At 43.9% G+C, this 19,323-nt stretch overlaps 2 long non-coding RNA genes across 4 annotated transcripts; one reads left to right on the forward strand and one right to left on the reverse strand.

The window, feature by feature from the left end:
• Positions 1-2,649: 2,649 nt before the first annotated feature.
• On the reverse strand, positions 2,650-12,964 carry LOC308592199. Of its 3 annotated transcripts, none has more exons than XR_014010426.1 (5): positions 12,912-12,964; positions 11,135-11,214; positions 7,968-9,865; positions 4,893-4,947; positions 2,650-3,115 (listed from the first exon to the last, which is right to left on the reverse strand). It is a non-coding gene; the product is annotated as an uncharacterized lncRNA (long non-coding RNA). The 3 variants fall into 3 exon arrangements; XR_014010427.1 differs by having other exon boundaries at positions 12,949-12,963; XR_014010428.1 differs by having other exon boundaries at positions 12,866-12,931.
• Positions 4,954-6,323, forward strand: LOC308592200. Its single transcript, XR_014010429.1, has 2 exons — positions 4,954-5,448; positions 5,669-6,323. It is a non-coding gene; the product is annotated as an uncharacterized lncRNA (long non-coding RNA).
• Positions 12,965-19,323: the final 6,359 nt, after the last annotated feature.

The following is a 19,323-nucleotide window of genomic DNA, read 5'->3' on the forward strand; positions in this document are numbered from 1 at the left end:
ACAATTTAGTAGAACTTCTAAAACCAACACTAGCTCGGCCCCCCACCAAGCATGGTAAAGTTTTTCCACAAAAAATGGTTCGATGAGGAATGCAAAAACTTCAAGAATCATCTGTATAATGAATGGTTGGCATACAGAGCATCAAATGACCCCATGCCAAATAACCGTCTTATCACCCTCAGGAGAAGTTATAAAGCCCTACTAAAGGAAAAGAAGCTCGAGGCAGAAAGAAACAATTGGAGCAACCTTTTGATAGCTGCAGAGAATAGAAATCCAGCTTCTTTTTGGCAGTTAATTTCCAGATACCTGGGTAGGCCGCTTGCAAGAATAGAACCCCACATCTCAGCGGACACTTGGGAAAGATACTTCGCCGATCTGTATGCCGCTCATGATGCCTGCGGAGATACGGTGGAGCTGGAAGCACTGCCCGATTGGGACCCAGTTACATGCCCTGAAGTTGAAACTCTCATAGATCGATTTAAAGCAGGCAAGGCCCCCGGTGATGACCTTATATCCATTGATGCCATCAAAGCAAATAAAGATTGGTGGATCCCACTTTTAGCAGCACTTTACACGTACATAAACAAAACAGCAAAATTTCTCTCAAGCTGGAGCTCTGCGTTGATTGTATTAATACATAAGAAAGGCCCACATACAGAGCCGAGCAACTTTAGGCCAATCAGCTTGCTAAATGTCATTGGGAAGATTTACTCGGGGTACCTGCTAAACAAACTATCGAAATGGATGGAGGACGACAATATCATTGCCGATGAACAGGCGGGTTTTCGCCCTGGAAGATCTACCACAAACCAAATATTAACCTTGAATCACCTGGCGGAAAAGTATGCCGGCAAAGCCCCAAAGGTTCTTCATGTGGCTTTCATTGACCTTAAGCAGGCATTTGATCGAATCTCTAGAAAGCAGCTATGGACAAAACTGGCTGCTACAAAGATCGATCGTCGTCTCCTTCATCTGATTATCAGCCTCCATACAAACACCTTTCTGAGAATCAGGCTAGACAATAAAGGCCTAGTCTCCAACCCTGTTACCACCACTAGAGGGGTAAGACAGGGTTGTCTATTGGCCCCAGCATTGTTTAATGGTGACCCACATGGCCAATGATGCTTTCCACCCCCCCAAATTAGCAGGCCGGTCTCTGAATGTTCTTCTGTATGCGGACGCCGCCGCACTTCTTGCCAGATCCCCTATTGGACTGAGGAGAATGTTGCAAGCTCTACATGAATACCGTGATCCGCATGAGCTCCAATCCAACTATGCTAAGACCAAGATCATGGTCTTCTCTGCCCGACCGAGATTCCATCGATGGTCGATGAACGGGATCCCCTTAGAGCAGGTTAACTGCTTTAAATATCTGGGACAAGTAATATGGTCAAATAGGTCTTTTCTGGCTCATAGAGACTATATAACAACCAACGCATCTAAAGCAGCCATCCAGATTAGATCCCTATATGCTAAGAATCAGGCTCAATCAGTGAAGATAGCCTTGAGACTCTTTCAAATGAAAGTCCTCCCCCTTCTTTTGGTGGGCATTTCTTTAGGCTCCCGTAGGGGTTTTTTGAAACTGGATTCTATCCAAACGTGATTCCTTAGAGCCATCCTTAGGATTCCCCCCTTGGTAGCGGGTGCGGTTATGAGATTAGAGGTCGGCTAGCAAGCCCTACGGCATGTGGCCTTGAAGACGAAGCTCTGGCTATGGCTCAAGCTTTGTTTTAAACCAGTGGGTATTGCCCCCTTGATATTGAGGGACGATTTCCAACCATCGTGGGAAAGGGAGGCCACTAACGAGGTTCAATCCTGTGGATTGTCTCACCTTTACCTTGAGTCTATGACGTACAATCAAGCTAGAGCTGTGATCTCCCGGAGACTGAGTGACATTGCCAGACAAGAGGACATAGCCCAGGTAAAACCAGGGATGTTCCTAGGGGACCAGATTTATCGGACCATACCAGCCCCCTATCTTGCAGAAATTCACTATGTGGAATACCGTAGCCTTCTTACAGCGGCTAGATTAAATGTCCTTGACTCTGCGATATTGTGGGGAAGGTACAGGGGAGTACCATACGCCCAGAGAACCTGTCATTGTGCCATGGGTGTGGTTGAGTCCACTGAACACATTCTTTTGGCTTGCCCTTCTTATGCAGAGCTTAGACAAAATTTTATAGACCCACTCCTATGTCAATCTAGCTCCCTACCCGGAGAAAACCAGGTTTTACACTTGCTGAATAACGTCACTAGAGCTATACCTTCCTTGGCCAAATTTCTTTTTTTAGCTTTTAAGCGTCACAAGACTATAATTGACTGTATTGATATGGGGCTATCTGTTTAGCCCATTTTAGTGTTGACTAAGTTCTAAAATCTTCCTGGAGTTTTTAACTGTGTACTGACAAATGTATTTTTACTGACTGACGGTCGAATAAAATGATTGATTGAGTGAGTGAGTGGTTTTTAATGGTAGGTGATGTTGCTGTGTTGTATTATATTATCTTTGTACATTGATTCATTTCTTGGAGTTAAGAATAGGATTAGGATAAATTGTGTTTGCTGAGGCCGTATTTTATACAGTCTGTATATTATGTTTGTTAATGTGTGGTGTGTTATGCCTAATAAAGGATTATGATGATGAACAAACACACGTGTTTGGCATCTAAAACAGAACTGAATTAAAACTCGCCCAATGTTCCACCAATGGCCAGCTGTCAAATTCTGCAAATGCAAAAAACAGCTTCATCCCAACCGGTTAATTTGGTTTTGGACCATTATCTTTGGAGATTGTTCCTGCTCATATTAGTATCCGCAGCAATGCAGCTTTTCTTTCACCATGTTGCTGCCAGAGAAGGCCATCATAGTGCCCTGTCGATGTTGGGGCCTTCCAAATCCCGCCAGCACGGTCGGCAACCAGGGATGATGGGAATTGTAGTCTTGTAGGCATACTGGAGACCAAAGGTAGCCATTTCTCCAGAACTGTTCTGTTGATCTGTAGGACTCTGTTCTCTTCTGACCTACACTTAAATAGCTGATGCTTTCACAAGACCACATTCTCAGCACCTTCTCCAACTCTTTCCCCCCAGTTTATTCTTCTTCCATTTACAATGGCCTAATAAATAAAAACAAAAACATACAACAGGCTGGTTTTGGTTCTCAGCGTCCTGAACATAAAATCAGCAGCTTTTTTTTAATACTGATTTTAAAGCTTTTTTGTATTGTACAGACCTTGTAAGTCACTTTGGGACTTTGTGGAGAAAGCAATGAAAAAATAATTGAGGGAGGGAAATCAATAAAGCATGCACCAATAAAAAGCAGGACCTCAAATCATTCCAATGTAAAAAATGGAATAAAAAATCAGACCCCTATGTAAAGACTTCAAACTAGTCACTGCACAAACATTGAAATTATGAGCATATGCAAGGACCAACTTAAACAAGCCCAAGTGTGGTGTTTAGAACACTTGCATAGGTAAGGATGAAAACGTAATATTAACAGTAAGACTCGAAATATCTGCGGCTCCCATAGGTTCTTCCAACCAGGAACCACCAGCTTAGGCTTATTAACACAATTATGACATAAAACTCTGGTGTATATGCCTCTTACAAGGCCATTAAGAGCCTCGATTTTTCACTCCCCTCGTGCCATAGTACAGTCATTCCTCATGTTACGTCTGCTTCATGTTACATTCTTTCAAGTTACGTCCCGCGGCGACCCGAAAGTACCGGAAAGGGTTACTTCTGGGTTTCGCCACTTGCGCATGTGCAGAAGCGCAAAATGACATCACACGCATGTGCAGAAGCGGTGAATCGCAACCCGCACATGCGCAGGCGCGCCGCTGCGGGTTGCGCTCTTTTCATGTTGCGAACGGGCCTCCGGAACAGATCCCATTTGCAACCAGAGGTACCACTGTACCGAAAACTCGGAAAAGAGCCAGGCAAAAACTGAACACAAGAGCCCTGTTGGATTGGTCCAAATGCCCAGCGAATCCATCATCCTGTTCTCCAAGTAGCCAACCAGATCTCCCAATAGGAAGCCTACCAGATTTAATAAGGGTTTATGAATGAAGCAGTAAACAGGCACATGTCTCCTTCATGGTTTATCTCCTCAGTCACTGCCAGAAGACTCAGAGAAGCAGTAGGAACATGCCGGTTGCAGACCACAAGAGCCCAGCTTGCTCTTCAACAGCGTGGAAGAGGACTATACATCACAGAGCCCAAAGGCCTACGCAACCTCTCTAGATATCCCCATTGGGTTGACAGCAGGATGAACAGCAAGGCAGGTGCATTTGTAGAAAGCTGTCTAATCTCTAGGCCAGCATGGCCAATGGCCTGGGATAATGGGCACTGTAGTCCCAACACGGCTGATTCCCTTTCAGAACTGCTTATCCCAAGATGGCATTTTGTATTTCAATGCACTTTTAGGCTAAAAATAAGACTACAGCATTATTTTCACAGTGGAGTTTATAAAGACAACACCCCACAGTGGTCTTAACGACACACACATACACCAGCCCACAAAAAGGAAATACAGTGGTGCCTCGCAAGACGAAAATAATCCGTTCTGTGATTCTCTTCATCTAGCGGTTTTTTCGTCTTGCGAAGCAAGCCCATTGACGGATTAGCGGATTAGCGCTATTAGCGGCTTATCTGCTGATCGGATCAGCTGATAAGCGGCTTAGCAAAAGGGGGGGAAAGGGGAAAAAAACCAGCAGGAACTCGCAAGACATTTTCGTCTTGCGAAGCAAGCCCATAGGAAATTTGTTTTGCGAAGCACCTCCAAAACGGAAAACTCTTTCGTCTAGTGAGTTTTCCGTCTTGCGAGGCACCACTGTAGGAAAAATTAATCATTCTCCTGAATACCTTGAGAGTCAAAACTGCTGTACATACCCACTTCAGGATTATGTGGCCATTCCAACCAGCATGCAATGAACTTTCAAGTGTACTAGAATGGGAAGAACAAAATTGTATAAGAGAGTTAAGATAGCTGCTTCTCAAACTGGGAGTCCCAACGTATTCCTGGGCTGGTCACACAATGAGTGTGTGTCTCTGTCATTTCTCCCCCCCCCCCCCGCAATTTCTAGGGAGTTTAAAGAAAATTCATGATGAGCCCACAGCACTTCTGTCGTGGATCCCCTTGGAGCGACTTAGTTACTGACCCCCTGCCTATTAAATTCTATTTATATAAGCAATATATGCTCTAATGCCAACACGCAAATTAAAACATGGAATATATAATATGCAATTGTCCAGTGTTAAATTTGAATTCAAGAGTCTTTTATTTTCTTTTTCAGCAAGAGGAGATAGACTAGAAAGCTTAGCTGCTTGTGCCACCAGAGCTTTTTGCTGCTATTATTGGGGAAAGATGTTGATTTCTATGAATTGCATGTCTTTTTATAATAACCTTTTTTTTACTTAAGCTCTTAAAAATACTGCTAGGCGGCCTGTAACAGGATACAGTGGTACCTCAGGTTAAGTACTTAATTCGTTCTGGAGGTCCGTTCTTAACCTGAAACTGTTCTTAACCTGAAGCACCACTTTAGCTAATGGGGCCTCCTGCTGCCACCGGAGCATGATTTCTGTTCTTATCCTGAAGCAAAGTTCTTAACCTGAAGCACTATTTCTGGGTTAGCGGAGTCTGTAACCTGAAGCGTATGTAACCTGAGGTACCACTGTACTTATAAGTTCAATAACTAATAATAGAAGGGGCCCAGCTCAGTGGTAGACTATCTGTTTTGCATGCAGAAGGTTGCAGGTTCAATCCTTGGCTTCTCCGGGTAGGGCTGGTAATGACCACTGCCTGAATCCATGGGGAGCCACTGCCAGTCAGTGTAGACAGCATTAACCAGGGGTTGGCAAGGCTTACTGGGCATGGGCCAGATCACTCCCGCGGAGATCCTCCGTGGGCCAGGCTAGTGCAGTGTGATGCCAGAAATCGTGCCTGCACATGTCTGTGTCGCCGGAAATTGTGCTTGTGCAGAAGCGATTTCCGGCATCTGGGCATGTGCAGAAGAGATTTCCAGAGCTGCAGAAGAGTCCGCGCGTCGCACTGCTTTAGCACAGCATGCAGGAACTCGCCAAGCAGCAGCTCATGGGCCGGTTAAGCCTTAAGTTGCCGACCCCTGGTCTTAACTCAGTATAAGTCAGCTTCCTATGTTCCTATGTAAATTATGGACCTCACTCCCAAAGGTTTAAGCAGCACTGGATTGAAGACAACTTTTTAACAATGCCACTAGCACAAAGCAACGGTTACAGTAAGCCAACACTACCCAAGTGAAGCAATGTCTCCTTCATGGTTTATCTCCTCAGTCACTGTCCAAAGACTCAGAGCAGAAGTAGGAATATGCAGGTTGCAGACCTCAGAGGGCCCAGCTTGCTCTCCAACGGTGTGGAAGGGGACTATACGTCATAGAGCCCAAAGGCCTACGCTCCCATATGCCACATGGACAGAGCTGAGAAAGAGCAACCTCTCTAGATATCCCCATCGGGTTGACAGCATGATGAAGTGCGTCCATTTCTAGAAGATTTCTTGTCTCTAGGCCAGCAAAGGACAAGTGCTCTCAAAATACTGGTTCCCCCAACTCCCTGTTACGATATAGAAGCAATGCAGCTGCGAGCTGGTAGCTTGAAAGCAAAACATAATGGGAATGTTGGGACTGTTCCCTGGGAAACAGAGGGACAGTCTATTCACAGTGCGAAGCACCGGAATTAGCTCAGAGTGTAATATGAACTGTACAGGAAGTACAGGAGGAGTTTGTCTCTTGGCTGTTTGAGTTTGAAGAGAGCAGTCGTGTTTTCTGTAACGCTGCAAAGACAGAAATAAAGGCATGTAAATACGTTTCTGTCTATCTCTTTCCCCTGCCTGGGGGGGCAGGAAAGAGGGGGGTGTTCTTCTCACGCCGAGAAGGATCGCCTATCACAACCTAGCCTGTATCCTGCCGGGGAATGCAGACAGGGAGGTCAACCGGAGATCAAGCCGGGTGCCTGGAGAGTGGCCAGTTTCTCCTGATAAAGGCTTGATTCCCAACACTCCCAAGTGTAAAGTCCAAGGGGCAGAACTTTTTTGTGTGTGGCTGGAGACAACTGATGTGCTCCATAACGTAAGGTTACCAGATTTTTTTCTATGAATCCGGGGACACTTTTCTTTTTTTTTTTTTTTTATAAAAAATTTTTATTGCGTTTCTTTCCATAGGTTAACAGATTTGTTTACATAACAACATGCAAGAAACATTTTTTTATATATAAAGAAAAGTAAAGAAAAAGAAGAAAAAGTTAAGAAACTTTCATAACGTCTTTCGACAATTCGCTTTTGGACCTCCTCGCATCCTCTCGGCATTGCATTCATTATTCTAGCCAGTTCAGCAATTTGTTATCTTGTTTCCCATCTTATTATACCTTTAAATTTATTATGTTACCAACTTTGAAAATTTGTAATTTAGTTTTAACACTCTTATTAAACATAATATTTTGTTTCTAATTTGTCTCGTCTTTTTTTTCCATCAATACTTACTTTATCATTTACTTAAATAAATTGCAGAAGCATAACGTTTCTTAATCGTGCACAATCTTAACATTCAAACAACTTATAGTGTTTTTGCAAGTAGTCCTTAAATTTTTTCCAGTCCTCCTCCATTGTTTCTTCGCTCAGATCTCGAATTCTGCCAGTCATTTCTGCCAACTCCATGTAATCCATCAGCTGCGTCTGCCAGTCCTCCAGTGTGGGTAAATCTGGTGTCTTCCAGAACTTTGCAATAAGAATCCTAGCTGCTGTGGTTGCATACATAAACAAGGTTCTGTCCTTCTTTGGCACCTTCCGGTCCACCATGCCCAGAAGAAAGGCCTCTGGTTTCTTAGAATCCGGGGACACTTTTCAACTTCAGTTGGAATGGCAGCTCAATAGGAAATCTGCTTTTATTACTAAGATAATATATTAAAACAAGTACATTAATGAAATTGAAGAGTTACCTTTGTTCCTAACTAGTTGTATTGTTCCGAGGAGTGCACCTTGCTGAGAAGACCTCTTCTCGACTCCAGTTTTGTTGCAAATTCCTGGCAATCCATGGCAAAGTTACTTTGGACCGCTAGCATAGCTTTGATCGTGTCAATATCAAGCCTTGATCTCTGAGATGTCCACATCATGTTCATGGAAGAAAACACTCTCTCCACTGCAGCATTGCTTCCTGGTAGACAGAGGCAGAGTTGAACCAACTTTTGTAGCTGTGGATAGGGGATCATCTTCTGAGAGAAGAATGAGAAAATATCACTCCATCTTGAACACACATCAGCGCCATCTTCATTCCATTTAGTTATCTTTTCTTTTGATACATATTCTTTCAAAGAAGAAATTTCATCAAATAAATGATCCTCACTCAGACCAACTCCTCCTACTCTTGATGAAAAATATTGGAGACACTCTTCAAAGTTTTCTCTCTGCGGAGAAGTCCTAAGCAAAATGCACTCCATACACCTAATATCTTCAGAGTGGGAGCTCCAAGCAGTAAGGTATTCAACAGCAGTGGTGTAGAAGTCTCTTGATATGGTGAGAAATTCTTCCTGCGTGCAGGAACCACCTTCTTCGAGAGATGGCAAAAGTTTCCTCACTGAGATGGGAATAAACTTGTCATCGCTCCTAGCCTGAAGTTTCTGAATCAAAATGTTGAGAATCATGCAAGATTCCACGGCTGTTACTTCCTCTCCTTCGGCTTGGAGTATGGAATCATGGAAAAGTGGCAGCGTCGAAGCAACAAAATTCATCCACAAATAGGTGCAAGGATCACTGAACCACTTTTTCAGGATGGCTGGGCATTTCTCCTCGGACAGAAAGAAGGATTTCAAGGCAGAATAATTTTCACAGATCCTTCTGATGGCTGGCAGCAGCGAAAGCCATCTGACATTACTACAGCTTAGAATATTCTTGTGCTCCTGTCCTACAAACTCGCAAAACTCTTTTAGATATTCTACTCTCACTGTAAATATGTGGAAATAACCAAAAATCTTTACCACAAGTCCTTCAACATCAACAGGGATTGAATTTATTGCAGAATGTGCACTGTTGTGTATCATTTGAGCGTTGTACCCCAAGCAGAGAATATTCTTTCCCAAACCTTCCTTCATTTTGGCGAGGACATTGTTTGAACCTTTCCTCTTCAGACCACCAAAGTTAGTGTTCGTATTGTCTGCTGAAACCGCTACCACTTTATGCTCCAAACCAAGATGCTTGATTGTTTGAAATGAAGCCGTGTATATTATTTCAGCTGTTTCCCCTGTAATTTGAACAAAGTCCACAATTTTATTACGGATGGATACAGCTTTCTCAGCATCCACATGTACGTAGCGAACAATAATCGGTAGTAATTTTGTATTACAATGATTTGAAGCATCTAGAAGTATAGTTACAAAAGAAGCTCTATTGCTTTCTTCTACAGCTTCGGCAATCGCCCAGGGAGCAATCACGTGTTTGACAATGGCTTCAACCTTTGTTCTGGAACACAAGAATTTCTTAACCAAGCTGGAAATACAGTCCATAGACTTGAAACTGTGGTAATGCCTGACAGTATGAAATGCGAAAGTTCCTTCTTGAAGGGCAATGTTTATTTCACTTTGATCTGGCACAATCGTCTTAAAGTATGCTGATACGTTCTTTGCGTTGCTACTTTCCCGAATCAAGGAGCTTTTATGTCTTTTAGTTGCAACGTGTTCAACGACTGAGGTTCGCCCGCCACTTCCAACGGTAAAAGTTACTTCACATAGTGAACAAAATGCAGAATGTTCCTTCACTCCTCTTCTGATAAATGGAAAATCCTTTAGTATCAAATCATTAACCACACATTTTCGTTTCTTTGACGTCTTATTAGCTTCAATAACTGCAATATAAATTACAAAAAGTACACATGGATGTGTTAAAAAGACTGCCGATACTGCCAAAAACAAACACTCAACACTGGAAAAAGCAACCGAATAAAAGAGGAAGAGGAAAACGGAAGTGAGATGTGAAAACAAGCGCGAGTTGGCAGGGAGCCAATCACATTTTGAGATAAAACTATGTGATAGCAGCTAGCCAATCACACTTCGATATACATATTGATGTGTCTTGTGCTGTTGAACCAATCATACAACAATCATTCCCTACTAATTCCAAAGAGAAACTCAAGAATGAGTTGTTTCCTTCCAAAGAGAATGCCATGTAAGAGTAATATACAGTTACCTTATAAATCTACAACACTTAAAATGTAAATTCGGGGACATTAAATTAAACCCAGGGACATTTCGGGGATGGATTTTCTCAGGGGACTGATTTGTATTCCGGAGGCTATCCCTGAGAAACGGGGACATCTGCTAACCTTACCATAACAGAGTAAGGTTTCAATAAAGAAAACCCTTCTCCCTTAGACATAACTGAGAAGGAGGCTGTGTAAACCAGGGGTCAGCAAACTTTTTCAGCAGGGGGGCAAGTCCACTGTCCCTCAGACCTTGTGGGGGACCGGACTATATTTTTTGGGGGAGGAAATGAACAAATTCCTTTGCCCCACAAATAACCCAGAGATGTATTTTAAATAAAAGCACACATTCTACTCGTGTAAAAACAAGCTGATTCCTGAACCATCTGTGGGCCGGATTTAGAAGGGGATTGGACCTGATCCGGCCCCTGGGCCTTAGTTTGCCTACCCATGGTGTAAACACTTTACTTTCCAAGTACATTCGAATCACAGACACACACTCAAAAGAATTATGGGCACTGTAGTTTACCCCTCATAGCTACCAGTAACTGCTAAACTACAGTGCTACAGGAAAGCATGCGCTTCAAATGTGCTTTACATAACTTTAAAGCACATTTGAAGCACATGCTTTCCTGTAGCACTGTAGTTTAGCGGTCACTGGTAACTAAAGTCCAAGAATAACACCTGCAGATATTCCATTTGCATAAAATTATGCTGTTCTTATCTTTGAAAGTGTTCCCAACCAGGTGCCTTTCAGTTATTGCTGGACTACAACTCCCAATCATTCTTGGCTATTGGCCATGCTGACTGGGGCCAATAAGAGGTGTAGTTCAAAACATCTGGATTGCACCAGGTTGACGAAGGCTAGTCTGGGTAGTAATCTTAAAATCAAACAGAAAAAAAAATCTCCAGTACCTTGCACTTCCAAACCAGACATGTTCACCTGTGGATCAAATGCACTCTTCAGCAGCATCCAATGAGATTCTCAAGGCTTTCTGACCACAAAACAAAAGTGCACATTAGTGTATTACAACTGCCTGAAACACAGCTTCATACAGTACCATTGGCACCAAGCAATGTACAACCTAAGGTAAAGGTAAAGGGACCCCTGACCATTAGGTCCAGTCGCGGACGACTCTGGGGTTGCGGCGCTCATCTCGCTTTATTGGCCGAGGGAGCCGGCGTACAGCTTCCGGGTCATGTGGCTGACATGAATAAGCTGCTTCTGGAGAACCAGAGCAGCGCACGGAAACGCCATTTACCTTCCCGCCGGAGCGGTACCTATTTATCTACTTGCACTTTGACATGCTTTCAAACTGCTAGGTTGGCAGGAGCAGGGACCGAGGAATGGGAGCTCACCCCGTCACAGGGATTCGAACCACCAACCTTCTGATCGGCAAGTCCTAGCCTCTGTGGATTAACCCACAGCACCACCCACACCCCTATGTACAACCTAGCATCCAAGAATACACTGCATAAACATTTATGACCAAACTTGTCTTTGTTTATAAAGGCTTGGTTTCAGGAAAGCTATAAAGCCTCACAATGATTAGAGCAGGCAGCCCCAACCTGCAGCCCTCCAGATGTTTTGGACTACAATTCCCATCATCCCTAACCACTCATCCTGTTAGCTAGGGATCATGGGAGTTGTAGACCCAAACATCTGGAGGGCTGCAGGTTGGGGGTGCCTGGATTAGGGCAACTACTGTTAGGAAAATCTGTATCTTTGCAGATTGAATATTGATGCTTCAGAGCCTCATATAGCTTTTAAATACAATCTTGCTTGAAATGATCAAAGTTGAAAGGTTCCTCCCCACACATCAGCACCACGATATGCACATGTGTACACTGTTAAGAGATCACTAGCAAGCAGAAAAAAGCTTTTAAAATCAAACCTAGGATCATGCTAGCGTGGATGAAATGGGAAGAAGGGAGAAACCACGTACACCACCTCGAGCTCCTTTAAGGAAAGGTGAGAAACTAATTAAACAATTAAACTTTTTAGAGTAAGAAAGCTCCAATTTGCCTTGCAAGTTTAACAGAACTTCACAAAGAAGACATCCATGAAATGGGTACGGATGAGGCTGCTCCTAGCTTTCTTCCCAAACGCAGACAAGCCAAGAGGAATCCCAGATGGAAACCAGTGAAGTGAACTGCAAGCAGAGGGAGGGTTGCTGTTGGGCGCCATTCTTCCCAGACCTCAAAAACAAATTGCCACCTATGCCAGCTGCTGTCCTCCAAAAAACACTGACTTGCTTCACCTGTTGAATTTCTGCGCCACACTTTCAAGGCGCAGGGACTCTCCCAATAATTTACGTTATAGAGTTTTCCGAGGCACTAACTGCAACAACGGTGCTCCTTCCACTTTGAAATTCCAGAAACAGGCGGAAATTCAACAGGGAAAGTCTCATCACTGAATGTTTCGCTGTTGCCCTTCTGCCCGTCAGAAATCTCATAGAAACACAAGACGGAGCGTAGCCTCGCTTTGCTTTCTTAACATTTCACAAGGGTGAGCGCTGGAGAAAATATTTAAAACACTGGATCAGAGAGCCAGCCTCTGACTTGGTTCTATCCTTCTTTCACTTATCAAGATATCAAAACGCTGCAATCATAAAAGCATCTTAAATAATCACAAACAATTGTTACCTTCCCTAACTTACTGCTTCTGGCGAGATTAAACGGCCGCGCTTACCGCTCTCTAAGGCGGAGGCAGCAGTTCCACCACCTACGTCTTCTTCCTGCGCGCCTAGAAATGAACGCTGGAAGAGCGGGACGTGGGTATTTATATCGCGCAGGGGCTGACGGGAAAGAGCAAGCCGCCCGACTGCACGGCGCATGCGGCAAAGGTTTCCCGTCGAAGAGGAAAGCCCACGAGTTTCCTTTGTCTGGGAGATCCTCACTTCCGGCTCTCAATCGGCTTTTTCAGCGTGCGGGCCAATGGGGAATAGTATTTTATTTTATTTTTAAATCGAAGAACAACAGCAAAAAAATGTCCTCGGCGCATAGTGATTATTTGAAAGCACTGCACTTCTGCCTCCTGCTTTCTCTCTCCCCTACCTCTTAAACCTTACTCCACTATAGCTAGTTCTACCAGTTTGGCCCCCGCACATGGCGGAGAACATCCATGGCCAATGGGAACCGAACATTTTACAGATTCATGAAGCCCACCTTTTAGGGTATTTTAATATTGTCTATTGGCGACACAGCGCATGCGTAATAGCGATGGTGAGAGAGGCAGGATACAGAGGAGCAGTGATTGGTTGAACTCTAAGGTGGCGCCGAGTTGAAAGAGAAGGAGATTCTAAGACAAGAGACTCCGACGCCGTTCTGACCACAAGGGCGCCCTCTGCCGAGTGAAATGGCGAATTGCCTCTCGTGCGGAACGGAGGCCGAAAGAGGAACCCGGGTTATTTATTTTAATAAATATATTTTGTATGTGCCCAACGACTTGTGAAAGTCTCACTTGTATTTTTGCTGCACCCTCATATTTTAAAAGAGTTAGTTTATTCAATTTTTTTAAAAAAACACCTCTCACATCAGCTTTAAAAACAAACATTTGACCAAAACCACATGCTTGAGATCCAGAAATAATAAAACATGGCAGAAAACTGAAGTGTGTTTGGGGCAGATGCTTGGAGCTGGTGCGTGGCTTGCACAGATTATCACTTGCAACATAAGAAAAGCCCTGCTTGTCTGCCCTGTAGCCAGCCTAAAAAATTCAGGGTGGGGACACCCAGCAAGTAGTTTGGGGCATTTTATACCTGGTGTTAGGCACCCTGAGCCTGGTCTTGGCTGAGGAGGGCAGGGTATAAATAATAATAATAATTATTATTATTGTTGTTGTTGTTGTTGTTGTTGTTGTTGTTGTTGTCATCATCATTATTATCATCTTATCCCTCTGTACATATTAATGATTTACTTTGTATTCATTAAGGCTATGCTGGTGATAATGATAACGAAAGGTTCATTTCTCATCTGTTCTTCAGTTGTACTCTGATCAATCGCCTCACAAAACGGTAATGGAACTTCCAGCTGGTATACTTTACACAACCGATGCGCCTTCTTAGCGACAGGAAGCTGTCTCCAAATCGCTTCCCCCTTCAAGATCCCCAGTTGATTTTCTGCTAGTGAAGGGCCATGAGGCTGTTTTATAATATATATTCTTTTTTATATATCCAACCTGCATAGAGCTGCAATGTCATATGGGCAAAATGGATAAACATGCCACAATTAGAGACTTTGGAAGAGGGTTCTCACCCGCAAACTATCTGGCTGATTTACAAATATCCAAGTACAGACACTCCTTTACCCTGGCCAGATTTAACGTTTTGCCCTCTGCCCTGTTGCTAGGCAGATATGAGGGCAAACCATATGCGTCACGCGTTTGCCCATGTGGCTCATCGGAAGTGGAAACAAGTCTGCATGTATTGCTGCACTGTAGATACTACGAGGATCTACGCCTGACCTTTATTGCCCCAGCTTTACAAAAGCGTAAAAATGAACCAGAACCCCAACGTCTGAGAGCCTTGATAGAAGATAAGGTTCCTGAAATTACGACCAATGTGGCCAAATTTTGTGTAGCCACTATTAGGCGCAGGAAACAAGAGCTTTCCAATGTCAATATGCAGGCGAAGGCAAATACTTAATTTTATGTATGTTGTCTAATTTTAAATTGCTGTTATGGCTTAATTTGTATTGAAACTGTTCTTTGTTTTTTCTGGTGTTATGCTTCGTTGACTAGCTGTATGAGTTACCGTCTTTTTTGCTCCATAACACTCACTTTTTTCCTCCTAGAAAGTAAGGGGAAATGTCTGTGCGTGTTATGGAGCGAATGGCTACGGATGGCGGGGGGATCTGCTGCAGTCGTGAGCAGAGGATCCATGGTTCCCCTTCCTTCCCTCCTCTGTGGCTCGCTTTGCTTGCTTTGAAACAGCAAAGCGGGAGAAGAGCCGCTGACTAGGGAGAAGAGAGGGACAGAGGGCCTGTTACAAAGCATGGATCCACATGGATCCTCAGGATTTTTGCACTGGGTCACCCCAAATTCACCATCAGATCACATAGCATGTCCATAGCTACAGCTTGCACCAAAAAAATCACGCACCCACTGTTGCCTGGGGCCGCAGTGGTACAAAAACGTAGTTACAAAGAATGGATCCACATGGATCCTCAGGATTTTTGCATTGGGCTACCCCAAACTCACCGTCAAATCACATGTCTGTGGCCACAGCATGAACCACAAAAATCATACATCCACTGTTTTGTTTAGAATATTTTTTTTCTTGTTTTCCTCCTCTAAAAACTATGTGCGTGTTGTGGTCAGGTCCGTGTTATAGAGCAAAAAATACGGTAATCTGGTCTGTGACCGTTTAATAAAATTTGATTTGATTTATATCCAACCTGCTCTTCTACGCTGCTCTATAAGTCTATTTATTATTATTATTATTATTTTGTTTGAACTAATAGCTTCAAGTTACAAAAAATGAGTTTCTGGCTAAATATCAGGAAGAACTTTATGACAGTAAGAGCTGTTCAACAGTGGAACGGACTCCCTCCGGAGACTGCGAACTCTCCTTCCTTGGGGGTTTTAAAGGTGAGGTTGGAAGGCCATCTGCCATGGATGCTTACCTGAGATCCCTGCATTGCAGGGGGTTGGACTGAAAGACCCTCAGGGTCCCTTCCAACTCTACAATTCTACAATTCTATAACAAAGGGTCTGTGGGCAGCATGAAACTAAGCCACATGACACTACATCCAAGAAACAAGTGAGCAGGACGTGAGATCCTACTGCATCAGACTGCAAGAACAGTGAACAACCAGCAATGTAAGGGAACCATGGAGGGAAACAATGAGCAAGTCGTTTTGGGAAAAGGTGGGTTTTCAAAGGTGGCACAGGAGAGCCCTTCATTGGAAAAGCCTTCATCCTGGCTTTGGCCTTGGCCAAGAATTGAAAACTGCAGCTGAGGCTGATGGGAGCTGTCCATCAGTCAACAACTTACAAAAGGCCACACGGACCAGAGCTTTCCAAACTGTGTGTTGAGACACATTCGTGTGTTGGATGCAGTGAGTCACGTGAACGCTCTCTGCGCTCCTCCTGGGGCTGGAAAGGGGTTCGTTTAACCTCCGGTTTTCTAGTAGTATAACCGAATTACTGCGTTGCGAAATGATGCATGCCTAGAAAGTGTGTCACCAACATGAAAGGTTTGGAAAGCTCTGACGTGGACCTTGTGGGGCCCTTTTGCAAACTGGTGGTGAGACTCTTGTGGGCACCACACAAAGTGCTGGTGCTGACCTTTAAAGTCCTAAACGGCCTCAAAGGCCCGGTATACCTGAAGGAGCATCTCCACCCCCATCGTTCTGCCCGGACACTGAGATCCAGCGCCGAGGGCCTTCTGGCGGTTCCCTCATTGCGAGAAGCAAAGCTACAGGGAACCAGGCAGAGGGCCTTCTTGGTGGTGGCGCCCGCCCTGTGGAACAGTCTCCCACCAGATGTCAAAGCGATAAATAACTACCTGACATTCAGAAGACATCTTAAGGCAGCCCTGTTCAGGGAAGTTTTTAATGTGTGATATTTTAGTGTATTTTTGGTTTCTATGGAAGCCACCCAGAGTGGCTGGGGAAACCCAGCCAGATGGGCGGGGTACAAATAATAAATTATTATTATTATTAGACATTTGAAGGCAGCCCAGTTTAAGGAAGTTTTTAATGTTTGATTCTTTATCGTTTTTTAATATTCTGTTGGGAGCCACCCAGAGTGGCTGGGAAGACCTGGCTAGATGGGCAGGGTATAAGTAATAAATTGTTGTTGTTGTTGTTAAGAAGCTGCACACAGGTGTGCACCTGATTTTCCACCCCTCAGCAGTGATTTTTAGGTTTGAAGAAGCCTTTTTGGCTTCTCTGCCCCCCCACAAGCCTAATGTGGGGGTGACCTTCCTGGAAAATGTATCTGGGGAAGTGAGAGTTAAACCTGCCAAGCCTAATTTCCATGGCGGGGGGCACTTGTTCCCCCCAGAGGCACGGCATTGGCAACTCATGCCAATACAAGGGCAATAGAAAAAAGTCCTCCTTCTTGCTGTTAGGGAGTTGCTCTCTTTAGGATAATGTAACAAAAAATTTAACGTCTTATATATATATATGCAAGTTGTACAAGTGAAAATAAAGTATTTCAATTCAGTTTCAATATATGTGGACCACATGTCTGAAGCAGCACAGGAAGACAGCCCTGAAACCATTTTGACTCCCAAACTGACCAAATGTTTTCTCTGCAAGGAGGGAGGGGGTGAGGGAACCTTCCCATTGTCTCAGGAATTGGGAAATCACCATCTCAAAGGAATGGGCAGACTACCAGGAAAGGCAATCAGATAAGGCATTATCAGATAACCTGGCAGACAGGAAAAACAACAACACACTCAAATTTCTGTTGTAGACCACCTTTTCCGTGATGTAGGTATGATGTTTGTGGGGGGTGGTCTTAGGTTACACCCCTTCTGTGATGTATGTATGTTGTATGGAGGGGTGGTCTTGAGCTCCAGGGCAGGGAATTTAAAATGTCTATATAAGGGCGGGCACACCTTTGTTCTGGGTCCTCCTCCTTCTGCGTGTGAGGGGAGCACCCTGTTGCAACAGCTTTAATAAAGATCAGGTTTACTAGCTGCTTTGCTTCTCAATATTCTCTGTTTGGCCTCTGTTATTTTCTCCTACCGATAGGGAACCCATGTTAGGACTCTATACGGGCTCTTGGATACCCCATAAGGGAAGAAGGGCAGGTTATGTTTACAACAATAATCAGCTAGTGATTAAAATGAAACAGCCTTCTTATGGACAGAGCTCCTTAGGTTTTGCCATGCCCAGAAGTGGTGTCTGGTATTGGTTGCAGGGGGGCTCTCTAGGGAAGTAAAACCTGAAAAGTCCGGGTGTATCATATGTGGTGGAGATATAAGGTTGCGAAGGATTTCTGGGAGATAATATATAATGAAATGGGGGAAATGTTTAAGAAGACTTTTATAAAAAGACCAGAAAACTTTTTTATTAGGAATATTAGGAATGGATGCCCCACAGATTTCTATTTCTCTACGCAACAATGGCAACCTGAACGATCTACGCTCAGAAATAGAGAGAGAACAATATTGACAAAGGAGGAGTGGCAGATGAAATTGACAGAATATGTAGAATTAGCAAATTTAACTGATAGAATAAGAGAACAGGAAGATGGAGTATTTAAGGAAGAGTGGGAAATGATTGCAGAATACCTGAAGAATTGTGTAAATCAGGTTAAGACATCAGCAGGTTAATGTAAATTCAGCAGTACTGTATAAAGTATCAAAGATATAGGGGGAGGGGAGAAATATGAATATGAGGGGGAAATTATAATATGTAGTCTTAGTTGATAAATAAATAGAACCAGGATGGAAGGAAAGTCAATGATTCAATGTATGGTTATAATTAATGTGAAACATTGTAATGAAAAATGATAAATAAAATTATTAATTTTTAAAGTCAGGGCGTTCTTGCCGCAGAATCCACCTCTTCCCAACCTGATAAATAAGATAGCTAACCATTAGCCAACCACCTTGAGTAATGTTTGCTCCGCAACAGATGGCCAGGCCCTCCCTCATTCCTTTGTGAAAGATTAAACACTTTTATGACATCCGGAAAAGGATGGGCGAATTAACTCTCCAGTAGCCGAGTTGTGTCTCAAGGCAAAACGAAAACCGAAGAGTCTTGTGACGCCTTGAAGACCAGCAAGAATTAGGAGGCATTGTTTAGTGACAAAGACATTTATATGCATCTAAGGCTAACCATTTTCTTAGCTGACAGCCTCCGTTTCGCCTGCAAATCCCCCAAACCAGTCCCTGTCAGCCTCTCCAGGACAGACTGGGAGAGACCCCCGTCTGAAAAACATGGAGATGCACTGCCAGTCAGTGGAGACAGCATTGTGCTAGATCAGATACCTGAAGGAGCGTCTCCACCCCCATCGTTCAGCCTGGACACAGAGGTCCACCTTCGAGGGCCTTCTGGTGGTTCCCTCACTGCGAGAAGCCAAGTTACAGGGAACCAGGCAGAGGGCCTTCTCGGTAGTGGCACCCGCCCTGTGGAACGTCCTCCCA

The sequence above is a fragment of the Podarcis bocagei genome (assembly GCF_964188305.1).
Source record: "Podarcis bocagei genome assembly, chromosome: 7".
NCBI classification, from domain to species: domain Eukaryota; kingdom Metazoa; phylum Chordata; class Lepidosauria; order Squamata; family Lacertidae; genus Podarcis; species Podarcis bocagei.